This window comes from Aethalodelphis obliquidens, unplaced genomic scaffold (genome assembly GCF_003676395.1).
Source record: "Aethalodelphis obliquidens isolate GAN/ISIS:26980383/991018 unplaced genomic scaffold, ASM367639v1 scaffold25, whole genome shotgun sequence".
NCBI classification, from domain to species: domain Eukaryota; kingdom Metazoa; phylum Chordata; class Mammalia; order Artiodactyla; family Delphinidae; genus Aethalodelphis; species Aethalodelphis obliquidens.
Genome location: NW_020837969.1, coordinates 31,990,622 through 32,009,286, shown reverse-complemented (window position 1 = coordinate 32,009,286; position 18,665 = coordinate 31,990,622). Strand labels below are relative to the sequence as shown.

Genomic DNA, 18,665 nt, shown 5'->3' with positions numbered 1-18,665 from the left:
CTGGCTTGGATATGAGAACTGGTATGGGATTGAATTTTTACACTGTGGCAGCTGGTGTCCACTCCTGGGTTTTTGTCTGTCTGTCTGTTTGTTTGCTTGCTTATACAAGTCAAGTAACACTCAAGTTGACTACTCATATTTCTTGCCCCAGGAACACCATGGTCTCTTTGCTTTTGCCATAGATTCCTTTGGGTCAAGCCACCTTGTTGCCACTCCAGCCTTGTTGACCATCATGTCCACCATCTGGCCTCTGTCATTTCAGGATCCCACCATCTCTACTTTTACCAGGGACCCTAGTTCCATGGAGGCATTATCTACTGTGGATCTAGGTCTACAAAAGAGGTCATTGTTCTTTTCACCAGTGATTTTTTAAAAAATTAATTTAATTTTTATTTATTTATTATTTTTAGCTGTGTTGGGTCTTCATTGCAGTGCGTGGGCTTCTCACTGTGGTGGCTTCTCTTGCCGCGGGACACGGGCTCTAGAGCACAGGGGCTTCAGTGATGTGGTACGTGGGCTCAGTAGTTGTGGCTTGCGGGTTCTAGAGCACATGCTCTGTAGTTGTGGCGCATGGGCTTAGTTGCTCCGCAGCATGTGGGATCTTCCTGGACCAGGGCTTGAACCCATGTCCCCTGCACTGGCAGGCGGATTCTTTTTTTTTTTTTAGCGGTACGCGGGCCTCTCACGGTTGTGGCCTCTCCCGTTGCGGAGCACAGGCTCCGGATGCGCAGGCTCAGTGGCCATGGCTCACGGGCCCAGCCGCTCCGCGGCATGTGGAATCCTCCCGGACCGGGGCACAAACCCGTGTCCCTTGCATCGGCAGGCGGACTCTCAACCCCTGCGCCGCCAGGGAAGCCCAGCAGGCGGATTCTTAACCACTGCGCCACCAGGGAAGCCCTCACCAGTGATTTTTTTTTTTTAACTGAAGAAATGTTATTTAATTGAACGTTTTTGTAGAAAGAGAGTATCCTCTGGGTCTTCCCAGGGAATGCAGTCAAGAGGTAAGTTCTTTGGTGTCACGTAAGAAATCCATCCTGACATGCCCATCTCCACGGGCCTTCTGGCTCTATCCTCAATATTCTGCCAAGGCAGTCCCAGCACCTCTGCCCCCTTGACCATAGTCCAGTCTATGCTTTAGAGAGCCATTGCAACAGTGCAGCTGGACCAGCTCAAGACGTGAGCCCACATCACCAGTGCCATATGCTGCAGATGACGTAGGGTTAACTGGGAAAAAACTTACAAGCTGGAAAGTAGCAGAGAGAGGGCTGCCCTGAATTCTCATTATTCCACAGCATAGGCTGGGTCCAGATAGCTGGTGCAGCATCGTCAGTGGGCCATCCCAGAGCACTCCAGGAAAGAACAAGCACACCTTCATACCTCATTATATATTTATGGGTTAGCCGAAGAGAGGCTAGGGAACCTGGTTTTTCCAAGTAACTAGAACTGCATCTAGGGATCTTCTGGGACAGAGATCAGTGTTAGGGGTCTACACGGGGAGGGCTCTGGGCACAGTCTCTCCTGCCAGGAAAGATGACAGCCACCTGTCTCTCAGCAGACTGGCTCAGCCCAGTTGAGGCAGCCCTTTTGAGGGAGAAGAAAATGAGCCTGCAGGACATCCATATTTGTCTCTCATGAATTCAAATCTAAGTAGTAGATTTTAAAAGAACATAGAGGAACTGAATAATAACATTAATCACCTTGATACGATCAACACAGAACCTTGAATTTTTTAAATAAAGAACATACATTATATATATATTAAATTGAAGTATAGTAGATTTACAATGTTGTGTTAGTTTCAGGTGTACAGAAAAGTAATTCATATATATATATGTATATTCTTTTTCAGATTCTTTTCCATTATAGGTTATTACAAGATATTGAATATAGTTCCCTGTGCCATACAGTAGGTCCTTGTTGCTTACCTATTTTATACATAGTAGTGTGTATCTGTTAATCTTAACTCCTGATTATCCCTCCCCCCTCTTCTTCGCTTTGGTAACCTAAGTTTGTTTTCTATGTCTGTGAGTCTGTTTCTATTTTGTAAATAAGTTCATTTATATCATTTTTTTAGATTCCACATATAAGTGATATTATATGATATTTATCTTTCTCTGTATGACTTACTTCACTTAATATAATAATCTCTTGGTCCATTATGTTGCTGCAATATTTTTTACTCAGATATAATGACATACAACAGTTTCAGGTGTACACGTAATGATTTGATATACATATATACCGTGAAGTGATCACTACAGTAAGTCTAGTTAGTATCCATCAACACACATAGTTACAATTTTTTTCCTGTGGTGAGAACTTTAAGATTTACTCTCTTAGTAAGTTTCAAATATACAATACAGTATTAACTATAGTAAGTATGCTGTACATTATATCCCCAGGACTTATTTCTTTCATAACTGGATGTTTGTATCTTTTGACCTCCTTCACCCATTTTGCACATTCCTCACCACCCATACCTGGCAACCACCAATCTGTTCTTTATGAGTTTGATTTTTCTTTTTTAGATTATATAAGTGAGATCATATAGTATTTATTTTTGTCTATCTGCCTTATTCCACTTACCATAATGCCTTCAAGGTTCATTCATGTTGTGGCACATGGCAGGATTTCCATTTCTATGACTGAATAATATTCTATTATACATATATATTTATTCTTTATCCATTCATCCATCAATGGACACATGTTGTTTCTCATACATTACTTTTTACATGTCATAAAACCTACATAAAAATTGACCAAAATAAAAACAGTAGAACTTTTATAGGACCCTTTTTTCTTTGAAGATCTAATTGGCTTTATTAACAATTCATGAGTAGGGTAGCATCCCATCTAGAAAGCAGAATGGTGCTCCCCTATAGGACACTTTTATTTTCTAGTCACAAGCCAATAAAATTAGAAACAAACAAGTTAAAGGAGACTAACAAATGTTAACTATTTGGAAACAAGAAACAGTCCTAGATAACACCAGGATCAAAGAGAAAATTTAAAAAGAAATTACTATCTAGAAACAAAGAAAAGGAGAATTACTAAAACAGAAAACTAACAACAAAAAAGGCAGAACAGCAAATTAACTCATTTCAAATTAAAAGACAAAAACCATCTGAATATATCAGTAAATGCCAAAAAGGTATTGGATTAAATTTATCAGTCATTATTAATAAAAATAGTATTCCTATTTAAGAGGAAACTCTTAAATCTTAAGACTACTAAAATCCAACAGCAAATATTACCCTAAAGTGAAGACACTGAGACAATTTCAAGAACAATGAATAACTAGAGAGAAGGATGCCTTCAATCAGTATTATTATTTAATGTTATTTTGGAGATTTTAGCAAATGTAATAAGGCAAGAAAATTAAATAACAGGCACAAGTATTAGAACAGAATAGATAAAACCATCTCTTCTTGCTACTAATTAAATTTTACACTGTGAAAATCCAAGGAATGTTGGGTAAAAACCTACTGGATTTAGTAAGTGAATTTGGGTGAAAAATAACTTTATGAAGAACTAGATTTTTCATTACTTAACAATAAGCACACAGTAATGAAAGTAGAAAGATTATATACTTTAAAATAGTGACAAATTTATTTAACAGTAAGACCAGAGTCTATGTAAAAATTTATTGCTAAAAGACATTAAATCTGAATGAGCACATTATGTTCTTGGATATGAGGATACTATAATGAAAATGATAATCCTCCCAAATTGATATGTTAATTATTGCAATTTCAATTTTTGATTTTTTTTTTTAGAACTGGATGAAAAAATCTTAAATTTCACATGGTAGAATGTTCAAGAATAATTAAGAATATTATGAGAAAGGAGACCAATGAGAACTTGCTTCATATGTAACATACACAATAAAACCTCTGTAATAAACCAATATGGTGTATATATAGGGATAGACAAGTGGGTCATTGGAACAGAATTAACAATCCAGAATTAGACGTCAGAACAAATGACAATTTAACATAAGATAAGTTTGGTGCTGGTTCAATTCAGAGGGAAAATAATGGGCTCTTTAATAGTTGGTGCTGGCATAACTGCATATCCATTTGGAAGAAAAAAATGGACCCTGTTCTTGTATCAGACACAAAAATAATTCCAGATGGATAAAAAAAAATGTAAGACAAATGTAAAAGAACAAATTTAAATTTTGCAAAAAAAAACATAGACTACAGGATTTAGGGAGATTCTACCAACCAAGATCGGAAACCCAGAAGTAATAAAATAAGACTTATTTGGCTACATAATAATTTAAAGTTTTTGTATAGAACACACTTCCCTATACAAAGTCCATAGGTTAATAATATTTGTAATGCAGATGTCAAAGGGTTAGTTTCTATAACATACAAAGAACTCTGACAAATTGATGAAAGACATACCAAACAAGAGAAAACCAGGCAGTATATTTGAATAGACAATTTACAAAACAAATAGTAAAAGTCTGTATGAAAAGATGCTTTGATTCATTACTAATCAGGGAAATGCAAAGTAAAGCAACAATAAAGTATCAGTTAACACCTATTAGACTAGCAAAATTAAAATGAACTCAAACTTCCTGTTCTCAGGGGTGTGTGTGAAAGACACTCATGCTTATAAAATGCGAAGTTTTACATCTTTTTTGGAAAGCAACTGGGAACAACTATTAAAATTTAAAATATCTTATACCCTTTGAGAATCAGCATTATGCTTCCAGGAATTTATTGCATGAAAACAAATGGACACAATTTATGAGCACATACATGTTTATTGCAGCATTGTTTGTAGTGGCCAAGAATTGGGAAAAAATGTGAATTCCTTGTCAATAGGAAAATGGTTGAGTAAATAATGATATACCCACACCATGAAATATTGTGCAACCATTAAAAAAAAAGAGAGAGAGAGCCACACCAGATGACTTGGAGTGGTTTCCCTGAGGAAATTTCTGAGTGAGTAATGCAAGATGGAGAAAAGTGCACATAAACAAATGGTACCAGATAAAAGTCCTGCATGTATGTATGTGCTTGTGGGCGTGTGTGTGTGTTTGTGTAGGATGATCTGATTATGGAGAGAAATATGGAAGAATACCCGTAAGTTTTTGAACTTGGCTTCTCTGGGGCGTATAGAGAATGGGACACAAGATACTGAGAAGGTGGGGGAGGGAGCCAGGGACAGGTCAAGGAAAACTGGTGTGTATTGTTTTCCTAATTTTGTAAAATCATCTTAGGTTCCATGGCAACATGTCGAAGTGAGAACACGGTTCTTATATGCATGAGTTTCCTATGTGTATGTATGTAAAAAAAAAAAAGGAAATGCTCCTCCAAGAAACAAAGTGCAATGAATAGCCTAGAAACTTATGAAGAAAATGTCATAACTTTTAAAAACATACAAAGGCCACCAGATGGTATGATCCATAAAAGCAGGTAGCAGACCAATTTTGATGATCATTTTATCCCCCCAAATGTAGCATAATGCCTCTGTAGCATTCTATATTTGTTGAATGAATGTTGTCGAATAAAATAAAAAATAAAATTGTGATTACCATTATTTTTGCCCCTTAGTTGGTAATGATTAAAAAGCACAATATTGGGGCTTCCCTGGTGGCGCAGTGGTTGAGAGTCCGTCTGCCGATGCAGGGGACACGGGTTCGTGTCCCGGTCCAGGAGGATCCCACATGCCCGGAGCGGCTGTGCCCGTGAGCCATGGCCACTGAGCCTGAGCATCCGGAGCCTGTGCTCCACAACGGGAGAGGCCACAACAGTGAGAGGCCCGCGTACCTCAAAAAAAAAAAAAAAAAAAAAAAAATCACAATATTCAGAGTTGGGGCAGTGCATGGAGACAGGCTGGTGGAAGTATAAATCTGTTAATGCTTCAGAAGGGTGAGTTCTTGCAAACTTTCGAGGAACAGAAAATTCCCATGATATGTAGTCCCCAGAGCTTAGAAAAATTTATCCACTAGTTTTATGAAACTCCTATTCAGCAAGACTTTCTTATAAGGTCTGTTCCTTTCCTTCATGACCTTTTATCATGATTTATAACTTTATTTAAGATGTCCACATACTACACTATACCGTTCTGTACGATGTACTATGTATTATATTTAGAGATTTGTTGTGTGATTATTTGTTTATATATGTCTCCTGCACTAAGTAAGAACAGAGCCATGTTTGTTTTTGTTTTCCTTCTGTAGGCTCTGCAGCCCCAGCGCCTGGTTGAGTGCCTGACCCATGATATGTACTCAACTAATATTTGTTACACACGTGAATACGATTCCAAATTCTGACATGCATGCATAGGGAGGGGCAACAAATTTAGCTAAAAATCAAGACAGCTTCCTGAGTGTCTCAAGTGGACACTGCAATGTATTTTTCTTGCAGCTGGGGACCTCATGATGTAGCAGAAAGGCTCTGTCCTCATCACCAGATTGTGATCACCTGGAGAACAGGGACTGTCTTTTTCATCTTTATATTCCTCTGCAGGTGGTATATTTATTGGTCCATGATTGAACACTATGTACCTAGCAATATTGATGTAAATGCTGCTGGTTTTCAGATTTTAGAGTTAACGAAGCATGGTAGATGAGGGTGTGGCTTCTGGGCAGATGGGGCAGCCCTGTCTGTCAATTCGAGACAGAGTTATCTGACCGAAGGTGAGACGTGGACGAGCCTGGGGAGGGTGGGTACTCATGCCCTCACTTCACAAGCATCAAGGCAAGGGATACCGTGAGAGTTGATGGAATAAGAAACAGATGTTTATATTATTTACGGACACAAAGGAAACCAATAAGAATAAAAATCATAGTGTAAATATCCCACATTGAGTACAAGAGTTAAAGCCTCCTCATTCACGTGGTTCCAATGGGTCTTCAATAGTTAACAGTTGATACAGTGAGATATCATGGTCTTAATGAAGCATTCTCTTTAGCTTTATAAGAAAAAAACAGAAGAAACCAGGAACTTTAAAAGTGATTGTCCCAGGAAGAGGCACAACGGGCGGCGTGGGCTGGAAAGAGCCGTGTGATTTCTGGTCATAAGCTTTTCCGTACCATTTACTGTGACCCATGAGCACATATTTTGATAAGAAAAAGAGTCCTCACTCTGTTTTATCATAGGCGGTTCACAGTAAACCTGAGCTTGGCAGTCCCACATGAAGTAGTCGGTGTTCTTGTTACCCTATCAGTGTCAGCTTCCCTCCAGGGTCCACGAATCACAGCATCTTCTCACAAGGTGACAGCCCCTCTCCCCAGGAGCCCCCTATTTGTTTAACCTACTACCAGTTCTTACTCCTTCCCCAGAAAGGGTAACTGCAACCTTGTCCCACATCTCACGTTCTCCATACGTTTTTTCAGCCCAGGCAGGATGCCACAACTGGAGTCAAGTGAGGACACAGGAAGAAGGCCTGTGGAATTGCCTGTCCAGACACTGAGCTGTGGACAATGGGAGGCCAGAGGTCAAACTCAGCATCCTCAGTCTTGTCAACCAGAGCCACAATTTTACAGGGCCCGTGAGATCTAAACAGGCAAAGTGGAGCGTGTTGGAAGGAGCATGACATTAGGAGTAAGAAGATGTGCGTTCTGGCTCATCGCTGGCCTTCACTTAACCTACTCAATTCCTCATGTGTGAAATGCACACGTGAGGGACATTACGAGGTACCTCATCGGTACCTCATTATGAGGCTGGAAAGACGGGAGCGTGTGGAAGTGTTTCACAGATAAAACAAAACTCTCTACGTTATTAAATCTCTCACTCTATAACGTGAGCTTTATGGTCATCATTCTTGCTCTTGTAGCAATTCTGAAGCTCAGAGACATGACATAATCGTTCATTCATTCATTTCTTCCTGCATCAAAAATTCATGGAGTCCTTACTAGGTGACACGCCTTATTCTAGGTGTTTACATTTAGTACCTCCTTCAGCTTATTATGAATTTACTTACACCCATGACTGTGCTGAACTGTGCTGGAATGTAAAACAAAAGGAAACATCAGCAGTCCTGCCCCTATTTTTTCATTGTGCATCTCTTTGCATTAATTTTGATTTTTAAAAATATTGCATTAAAATATTATTTACCTGATTATTGAGCTTTTTGGTGCCCCTTTAAATTTTGTGCCTGAGACAAGTGTGCTGCTCACCTCACTCTAGTCTTAGCTCTGCTAATAACCCTGTGAGGTAGGTATTATCCTAATCATGTTATAGAAAAAGAAATTTCAGTTCAGGGAGATTAGCTAACTTGCCCAAGGTTACAAAACAAATAAGCAGTAAAACAATAATTTAGATCCAGGTCTCTGTGACTTTATGCCACTGTGTCCTGCTATCTTATTTTTTTTGTGGTACGCAGGCCTCTCACTGTTGTGGCCTCTCCCGTTGCGGAGCACAGGCTCCAGACGCGCATTCCCAGCGGCCATGGCTCCACGGCACATGGGATCTTCCCAGACCGGGGCACGAACCCGTGTCCCCTGCATCGGCAGGCGGACTCTCAACCACTGCGCCACCAGGAAAGCCCCTGCTATCTTTTAATTGATGAAATGCACAGGAAAATTCCTTTGAGATCTAGAAAGTGCTATTTAGTATTACCATTTTAAAGCCTATTTTTGCTCTCAATGAGTTTTTTTTTTTTTTTTTTTTTGCGGTACGCGGGCCTCTCACTGTTGTGGCCTCTCCCATTGCGGAGCACAGGCCTCGGACGCGCAGGCTCAGCGGCCACGGCTCACGGGCCCAGCCGCCCCGCAGCATGCGGGATCCTCCCAGACCGGGGCACGAACCCACGTCCTCCGCATCGGCAGGCGGACCCTCAACCACTGCGCCACCAGGGAAGCCCCTCAATGAGTTTTATTTTGGATTAAATACTCCTATAATTTAGAGACTCATTTTCTTTGTATTACACAGCACTGTAATATAGATGCATTACAATGTAATGTACATTACAATACCTGTAATGTGCAGACAGGAATGTGATAAATAACAGTTACATATATATATAATCATATAGAGTGTACTTCTACATATATTATCTGTTTGTTCTCCACAAACCAATGAAATAGAATAGCTGAGTATACATCTCTGTTTCTTTTTTTAAAAAATTATTTATTTATTTATTTATTTATGGCTGCATTGGGTCTTCGCTGCTGCGTGCAGGCTTTCTCTAGTTGCGGCAAGCGGGAGCTACTCTTTGTTGTGGTGCATGGGCTTCTCATCGCGGTGGCTTCTCTTGCTGTAGAGCATGGGCTCTAGGCATGCAGTCTTCTGTCGTTGCAGTGTGCGGGCTTCTGTAGTTGTAGCACACTGGCTAAGTAGTTGTGGCACATGGGCCCTAGAGTGTGCGGGCTTCAGTAGTTGTGGCACATGGACTCAGTAGTTGCAGTGCATGGACTCTGGGGCACGCAGGCTTCAGTAGTTTTTGTGTGTGGGCTCAGTAGTTGTGGCACGTGGGCTCTAGAGCGCAGGCTCAGTAGTTGTGGCTCACGGGCTTAGTTGCTCTGCGGCATGCGGGATCTTCCCAGACCAGGGATTGAACCTGTGTCCCCTGCATTGGCAGGCAGATGCTTAACCACCAGGGAAGTCCTATTTCTCTGTTTCTTGAATGAGGAAGCATAGGTTTACAGAGTTAATGACTTATGGAAATTCTCACATTTTTTTTCTAGCTTCATCTAATTTCATTGTCATAACAGGCCAAAGGTGGTTACAGCTATTATCCTCATGCTACAGATGGAGAAACTGAGGCCAGAGAGATGAAGCGCCTTGCTTGAGGTCACAGAGCTGCAGGTGGAGAGGAGGATTTGGACCCGGGTTTAGCTGACTTCAGAGCCCAAGGGCTGGTCTTCCACCATCTGCCTGGTGTTTGCTGAAGCCTTGGGAAGTGCGGCTGGAAGAGCAGGAAGAGGTGAGCTCTGACTCCTGCTCTCTTTGACCCGCAGACAGATCAGAAGGTGTGTGTGTGGTTCTGCGGCCATGGGGAGCTGGGGCGGATGGGGAGAAGTAAGATGGGTGGTGAATGGAGGGGTAGAAAACCCAGCCTGGCCATGCCAACCCGTAGCAGGAAACACCTTTGCCTGTTCAGCCGGCCTGTGGGCAGGGGCAGCAGTGTGCAGTGTCCACTGCCTCAAGCTGGAGATGGCTTCTAAGGGCAGGGGGTAAACAGTCTGCTTGGCTACTTGGGTGTGTAACCCTATGGGGCCTTTTCAGGGCAGACACCCCCTCCCCATGTCCTCCACCTGCTTCTTGTTTGTAGAAAAACTTCAGCCTCCTAGGCCTTCCCTGAGTTCCAACGAACAAATTTAATCAGAAAAGGGAGAAGATGCAGAAACAAAGGAAAACAGTCAAGCAAGGCAAAATAATAACAGTTTAGTCATTAAACAAAGTCAAGGGCCTTTAGTTCCTCCTCAAGGGCTGTAGATAATACTCTGAGCCATGTCCTTTGAGCTGTTTTGCAGATACTGAAACCCCCACCAAGTGGAAGAAGTTAATTGCAAGCTACCCACAAGCACAGAGACCCCAGACCTTGTGGTTGAAACCAGCAGGTTGATGACGTTAACTCCCAGTTATCTCACCACCAACCAATCAGAAGAGTGTCCGTGAGCTGATCACACACCCTACAATCCTCTCCCTCACCCTGTCTTTAAAAACTTTTCCCTGAAAGCCACCTGGGAGTTTGGATCTTTTGAGCCCTAGCTGCCTGGACTCCTTGTTTGACCTTACAACACATGCTGCACTCTCCTTCAGCACAGCCAGGCGTCAGTAGATTGGCTTTACTGCATGGGGGCGAGCAGACCCAAGTGTGTGCATCTGGGGTGATGGGTGATGGGTGAGCTCTGGAATATTCCTCAATGCCCTTTTATTTTCTATTTTGGATGCTAATAATGGTGGGGTATCCATAGTTCTAGAGTGGGAGCCCTGAGGGAGAAACTTAGTGAGATGATTCCAGGGGAGTCTGAGCAGTCATGGGATGGAGCAGGGTGAGGGGCACGGGATCCATGTCAACCTCTGATTCACAGATAATCACAGAAACCCAACAAGTAGCAGGTCTGAGGATCTTCCCATGGATTAGGGACCTCTGGAAACTTCTCAGAGGCAACTTGCATCTGGGAAACGACATATTTATTCTCATTTTGCACAGGATTTTCCTTACCCTTCACCAAGAATCCCTCCACCAGGGAAACGCATCTCCTTTCCCCACTTCTTTCCAGTTGCATCGTGTGTGAAGCTCCAGACCAGTAGGGGGCGCTTCTGCCGATGGGCCACGTGCCTGGTGAACCAGAGGAGGTACCTCATGAACACGGGGCTCCTTTCCTGAAGATCAGCAACGTGACCTGGCCTTGGGCACGGATCTCACTGGGCTTTGAGGAGAGAAATGACTACGACAGCCCCCTGGGCTCTGTCTTCAGGCTTGATCTCCAACGCACTCTCCAAACCAAAGCTAGAAAGATCTTAGTCTTTTCAGGGACTTCCCACGTTCCCTTTCATAAAATCCGAGTCAGAAGAGCTCTTTACAAACACGCCCGGCCCCACTTCTCACGGCCCCCATCTGCCCATGCTACGGATGAACAATTCCGAACCGTGTTCAGGACTCAGGTCCCCGGCCCGGCTCTGCTTCCGGAGCTCCACGCAGGTCACCTTCCCTGCCTGGCGCCCTTTCCCCTGGACGCCCTTTGCTGGGCTGACTTCTCTCTCTTCAGCTCCCGTTCAGGTGCTATATTGTCCGGGAGGCCTTCCCTGTCCCCGCAGATGTGATCACAGCCCTTCCCGCGCGTTCCCACTTTCCCCGCCTTGCTTGGGGCCGGCACCTGGGTGCGCGCGGGGCGGGATGGGGGGTGGCGATGGTGTGTTTCCCTCACCGACCCCGCCCTCCTGACCGCAAGCTCGGTGGTCCTCCCACCCTCTGGTCTCCTGGTTCCCTGATCTCCTCCGCTCCAGTGACCCCTGCTTTCAGCCACTCACTCCCACGGACGTCCCCACTGGCTCCTGTACCGTCTCCATGGTAGGAACTCAACAGAGATGGTTTGGTGAGTGAAATCTTTATTAAACGTTGTTCTTTAGCAGTCTCGGAATGTGTCATTCACGAGATACCTGCAGGCTTTGTTATAATGCAGATCCCTGGGCGTTACTCTCAGAGATCCTGGTAGACCTGCACTGGGGTCCAGGAGTCTGCATTTTAACAGATTTCCAGGTGATTCTTAGGCATATGGAAAGTTGAGAACTACTGCTCAGGTTTTATCAGTGATGGAGGAATATCCTCTCCACCAGTACAGTCCAAACCCCTGTCCAGTAAGCTCTGACTGTGGGTCACCTTTAGCTGAGGGCGAATTGGATCTGGTGGCCCTTCCACGGCAGTTTCTTCATGCTGCCTGATACTTCCCACCTGAGACCCCCATCCTCCAGGGAGAAATCCTCTTGCCTTTGGCCTGCATTGTCCTGGTGGGCCAGTCCCCGTCACGCATGGGTGTGACCCTGGAGGAATGGGCTTTGTTCTTCCAGGGACAGGGCCTCCAGGTGGGAGCCAGCCTCTCTACTAACATTGACCCTCCCTCCCCAGGTAATTTCTCCTGTGTGTGTCAGGCAGTCTGTAAACGTGATAATGAGGGGCCCAGTTTTCTGGCTAACAGATAAGCCAGGGGAGCTGGGGGGCAGGGCTCCCCGGGAAAGAAATGTCAGCTGTTGCTCTTAGGGTTTCCTCATCCCCCCCAACAGCCCCTTCCCTCATCTCTGCTACCCCCCACTCAGCTTCAACTAATGAGGCCGCTAGCGCTTTGTAACGACACCTAACAGAGAGTCTGGAACAAACAGGCCTCAAGGGCTAGAGCAGAACCTGGGTTTCCTACCCCCGTGGCCCTGGGGAACTAGCCAGGACAGGTAAAATGATTGTCAGAAGCTCCTCAGGCACCCGAGGCCATGGGGACCACACGAACATCCCTTTCTTTGCCCGGCCGGTTAGAGGATGCAGCCTTATAGCCAAGGCTCCTGGATTGGCCAAGCCTTAGTCTGGAGAGAAGGTCAAGGAGCAGCTGCCCTCAGTGAGACCACTTCCCCTGCCCACCCCTATGTCACCTGATAACAGGAGAGGGCCGTGTCAAACTCCCCCGAGGTCCTCTTTTGTGCTCTCGGAATAATTGAGTTTCAAAGGAGAGAACAGATGGATTGCATTTTCCTAACTTTTAGCTGGTTCCAATGTGCAAACAGTTAAGATCATAATGTTAACATTTTCTCATTGTTTTATGTGCATATAAAATATTCCTGAAGAATGTGCTTTTGAATGCAAAGTTTGATCCAATTACAATTTTATAGAGTTTATAAAAACATAAAAAGTATGTTTTCTGGATGTCTGAGACCCTTTTGGCCTCTACAGTAAACTTGGAAGCTTGCAGGGAAACATAACTGCCACCATGTCAGAAAGGGCCCTATGGAGCTTAAAATGATGAGCCCATTATGTAAATATGGAAACATCCCATAGTCTCTTGGGGTGAATGAGATACTGATGAATGGAATTAAAAACAATCCTGTGGTCTTGGATCAGATTGGAAATGGTTGTTGTTTTCTGTCTTTGAAGAGCCATAAAAAAAATAAATAAATAACGGGAAAGGAATCTTGTGAACTTGACTTCTGTGGTTTAAAAGCCATAAGGTGGCTCCGTGCAGAGTAAAATCAGGCAGCTTCCCCATCAGTGGGGAGAAGAAAAGTCTCCACAGCAAAAAGCAAAAAGCACAGATCAGAAGACGCCTTTCCAGCGTGAACTCTGAGGCTGGCAGAACGTGCGGGAAGCTCGCACTTGAGCCTGGGGTGTGAGGGGTGCTCCTGGGAGTGGAGACAGGCTCTCTCCAGCTCATCTTCATGTACCTGGGCACATAACCTCAGCAGTCCGAGCCTTGACACCTCACTGGTGAAAAGAGAGGGGCAGATGTGAGGATCTCTCTGCTACCTCTAAAATGCTGTGATCACCTACCCCGCCTCCTGCCCTAAACTAATTACAAGCTGTTGGAATACACGAGGTGACCATTAGCAGTGTGTCTGGAGGAGGTGTGCATAGGATTAAAGGATGTCCAAACCCGATCCTCCATCAGAAGGCTTCGTTCTTGGAAAATAAAGTGGATAACAAGCATGTGTCTGAGTCCATTTGCTTGCTGCTGGATTTTCTGGTGCCACGTGTAAGTGTTCATAACATGACCAGCCATTTGCATTCAGAGATGTTGATTAAGAGTAGCTCTTGAGGGCTTTCCTGGTGGCGCAGTGGTTAAGAGTCCGCCTGCCGATGCAGGGGACACGGGTTCGTGCCCTGGTCCGGGAAGATTCCACATGCCGCAGAGTGGCTGGGCCCGTGAGCCATGGCCGCTGAGCCTCCGCGTCCGGAGCCTGTGCTCTGCAACGGGAGAGCCCACAACAGTGAGAGGGCCGCGTACCGCAAAAAAAAAAGAGTAGCTCTTGATACCAGAGTGAGAATGTGCCCAGGATTGTACAGAACAGTTTTGTTAAGGAAACGTGGACCAGATTTCTTTCCAGAGGCTGGTCCAGCTCAAGCAGCTTCCCTATGGCATTCAGGTGCTTGATGAGGGTGAAATTTTTCCATTGCACACATGTGGGGCAGATCCCCCAGCTCTGGACAAACCCAAGGCTGTCTAGGGAGAATTGCTCTCACTGTGTGGATTTGGGTCTGGACCATTGATTAGGAGAATTCCAAGCTCTCAGAACTGGAGGAAGTGCAGAGATTGTCTTGTCTGATACACAAGGAAAATGAGAGGTCAAGAGGTGTGGGCAGAGTCACAGTCTCTCGGGTCAGGACTCCTGCCATTTTGATATAATCCTGCTGGCGTCTTCTGTAACCAGATGCAGAGTTGGAGGAAAGCCATGTGGCTGGAACCAAATGAAGGAGGAAGAGTTGTGTGAGTTTCTGAGGGCTGCCATAAGAAATTACCAAAAACTTGGTGGCTTAAAATAATAGAAATTGGTCCTCTTACAGTTCTGGAGGCTACAAGACTGAAATCAATGTATTAGCAGGGCCACGCTTCCTCCGAAGGCTATAAGGAAGGACCCTTCTTTGTTTCTTCCTCCAGCACGTGTGGGCCCGTGTATTCCTTGGCTTGTGGCTGCGTAACCCAACCTCTGCCCTGCTCTGTTTTCACATGACCTTCTCTGTCTCATTGGGAGTCTTCTTCTCTTAGAAGGACACCAGCCATTGGGTTTAAGGATCACCCCAACCCAGTATGATCCCATGTTGATTCTTAGCTAATTACATCTGCCTATTTCCAAATAAGGGCACGTACTGAGGTTCTGGGTGGATATGAATTTGGGGGAACACTGCTCGACCCACTGCAGGTGAGAGGTTGGAAAGGAAGGCAGAGAGAAGAGCAGGGTCCTGTCTCTTCCTGAAACATGCCATGTGCATCCTCTCCTCACAGCTCCTGCCCTAGATGTCTCCACCCAGACGGCTGTGAGGCAGGCCTCCTTCCTTCCTTTACAATCACCACCCTCACCTCCTTCAAGCCTTCTTGCTTATGCGGGGTCTTAGAAGGCCCACAATTTGAGCAATTTTCTAACAATTTTGGGAACAATTTTGGCTTTAATTCTATGTGAGATGAGAAGCCCTTGGAGGATTTTGAGCAAAAGAGCCACGTGTTCTGATTTCTGTCTTATAGGACTCACTCTGGTTGCTGTAGGAAACTTGGCTGTAGAAGGGGAGGGAAAAGCAGAGAGAGTGATGTGGCTTTTGTAGTAGATTAGGGGAAAGATGCTTGGAGTCAGAAGTGGTGGAAAGGGAGGATGCGATCAGATTCTGAGCATATTTTGAAGGTAGAGAGGAGTTTTGGCCATTAAGGTTTGAGATGCCCATTAGACACCCAGTGGGGATGTTGATGAAGCAGTTGGACATCTAGATCTGGAATTAAGGCGAGAGGCACATGTTAGAGATACATATTTGGAAGTCCCAGCAGTCAGAGGGTATTTAAAGCCGTATTACCAGATGAGCTCACCCGAGGATTAGAGTGAAGATAAGGAAAAAGAGGTTTGCGGGACCGTGTCCTGGACTCTGCATCATTTAGGGGCTGGAAAGATGAGGGCGATCCAGCAAAGGAACTGAGATGCAGTGGCTGGTGAGAGCGGAAGAGAGAGAGAAAGAGAGGGTGGAGGAAGGTTTCGGAATGGAGGGAGGGATCAAGTGTGAAGAGATTGGCTGGTAGGTCAAAAAGGACGAGGCCTTAGGACAGTGGGCATCCCTGGTGGCCTTGACGAGAGAGGGTGTGAGGAGAAAAGCATGACTGGACGACTGCCCTGTAGGAGCTCTGGGTCAAGTGGAAAAGAGCCGCGACGGATCCGCCCCCTCCCACTCCAGGGGTGGGTCCTTCGTGGTCTCGGGTCAGCTGTTTCACGCCACCAGCCAGTGGCAGCCTCGGGGGCTACAGGACCTAAAGCTGGGCAATGAGACCCGAGGGGAAGTCGGCTGAGGGGATTCGGAGAAAACGTGTCCTCGTGCCCAGAAAGGAATCTGGGAGAGGAAAACTCTTCTTCTTCCTTTGGTCTCTGAACCTGACGCATGGGGGCGCCGAATGCAGCCCCGCAGAGGGGTTCTGTTCCTTCTGAGCACGGAGAGGTGGACCATGCTGTCTCCCCTTACCTTCCAACCTGCTCTGAGGAAGGAGGCAAGAGAAGTAGATGACGGGCCTGCCCGTCTGGCCTCCCGGGTTTGGGGCATCACTGCGCGGGAACCCCCAGCACAACGCAGTCATGCGTGTCTCAGCCCTCTTGTCTCCTCCCAGCTCCGGTACCCACCCCGCTCGCATCCTTCTTCAGCCGGCACTTCCGGCCACTATGGTGGGGGTGTGGCCCGTGCAATCTTTTTGCAGTTTAAAAACGGAGCTCCGGGACTTCCCCGGCGGTCCAGTGGCTAAGACTCCGCACTTCCACTGCAGGGGGCGCGGGTCGCATCCCTGGTCTGGGAATTAAGATCCCACATGCCGCTGGGCGTGGCCAAAAAAAAAGGCTGGGAGGGAGGGGGGAGTTCCTGATGTTGGAAAAAGTCCGCCTGGCTGCAGTATTGAGACTGGAATGGACGATGCTCAGGCCTCCAAGGCCCCAGGAGACTCATTTAGGAGCTGGGGCCTCCGCCCAGGGGACAGCCCATTCAGGGAGCCAGCCCGTCTGTGTTTTCTCCAGGCGTTTTCCTCTCCCAGGCAGATTCCCAGGGGGCTCTTTAGACCAAGCTAGAGGAGGAGTTCTTGGAAACACGCAGAGGCCAAGTACGTGGGGGTAAGAGATTTTTATTCCAAAGGGAGGCAGCCTAGTGGAGGATGCTTTCATTTAGCCTGTGATGACAAGATAAGGAATTAATAGGTTTAAGCTGCCTTGAGGAGCGCTGAGATAACAGCCCGCGATAAACCTCCCAACCAGATGGAGCTCCAGACAACAGGGGAGGATCCCTGGGTTTCAGCCCAGCTTCCCTCTGAGTCCCAGGCTGTTAGGGCATTAGCAAGGCCAGCTTGTGGCCTCGGAGAGGGTGCAAGTGGGTAAAGCCACCTGTAGAGACCCGGAGGAGGGACACACACCAGGAGGAAGGTCTGTCCCAGCCTGGGGGGCGTGCAGGAGTCCGCCGGGACTGACCTGGGCGGGAGATCTGACGAGGCCCTTCAGGACCCTGAAACAATTCCCAGGTTCCACATCAGGGACGCAGGAGTTCCCAAAGTGAATTTCCAACGAAGTGACACCTTTTCCTAAAAGTCTGTGGCCTGGAGAACGATGAGGCCAGTGGGAAAGGGAAAAGTGGAGAGAGTTCCTCTCTCTGAAGCTGGACAGGTACAGCCCCCAAATCCACCACTGTCTTGGGAGCAGAACTTGATGAGAATGGGGATCTGCTCTCTAGAAGCAGGCATGGGGAGCCCATGCTTGTAATTTTAGGAAACAAGTTCTGGCCACTTGTGACGCTCACCACGTTGATTGGCTTCTCCTGTCTAGAATGGGTCATTTTGGCTAAAGGTCAAGTCATATCCATCCCTCCTTGCACCCCACCAAAAAAAAAGGGGGGGTGCAGGGAGGGGGGAGAGAGAGAGAAAGAAATGGGGGGGGGGGAAGAGAGGAAAAGAGAGAGGAAGAAAGAAAAAGCCAAACAAAGGCAGTAAGTGGATTTACAGAATGCGTTTGGCACTGATCAGAATCTCAAGAAGCTGTCAAAGCAAGCGTCTTTAAGGAACAGCTCGGACGCTGCTGGGGCCGGAGCAGCTCACCAGAATTCTTTTTCCCAAAAGGTCCCGGGAGAGGGAAGCTCTCTAATTCCCGAGGCTCTCTTACTCTCTTGATCAGATTCAGGCCCTCATGCCCTCAACCATCTCCCCCAGCTGGGTCTCCCTTCTCCATCGCTGTGTCCCCTCCCCCCAGTGCATCACCCACAGTTGGTGGGGGGATGGCGGGGAGAAGAACCATCCAGTAACTCCTCCGCAGCCCAGCCCCGAGGCCGCCACGCTGAGCTCTGGAACGCCAGGGTAATTTGAACCTGCCTCTGTGGATAGCTACGTCTGTGTTTACAGATAGAAGAAGCTGCAAGAAACAGGACTGGATTTGTTATCTGTAAGTCAAACCAGCTGTGATCTCCTGTCTATGGCGGCTTCCTTGGCAAATGCCAAATGTCCCTTGTGGTTGGGGCCACTTTTTTTCCCAGAGTTGTTTGCCCTTCATGCAGCCAGCTTT

The 18,665-nt window shown here is 46.1% G+C and overlaps 1 long non-coding RNA gene across 1 annotated transcript; it reads right to left on the bottom strand.

Annotated features, from left to right (window-relative positions):
- Positions 1 to 17,230: 17,230 nt before the first annotated feature.
- On the bottom strand, positions 17,231 to 18,406 carry LOC113628990 (uncharacterized). The gene is made up of 3 exons (XR_003436315.1): positions 18,206 to 18,406; positions 17,586 to 17,710; positions 17,231 to 17,290 (listed from the first exon to the last, which is right to left on the bottom strand). It is a non-coding gene; the product is annotated as an uncharacterized LOC113628990 (long non-coding RNA).
- Between the last annotated feature and the right edge of the window lie 259 nt (positions 18,407 to 18,665).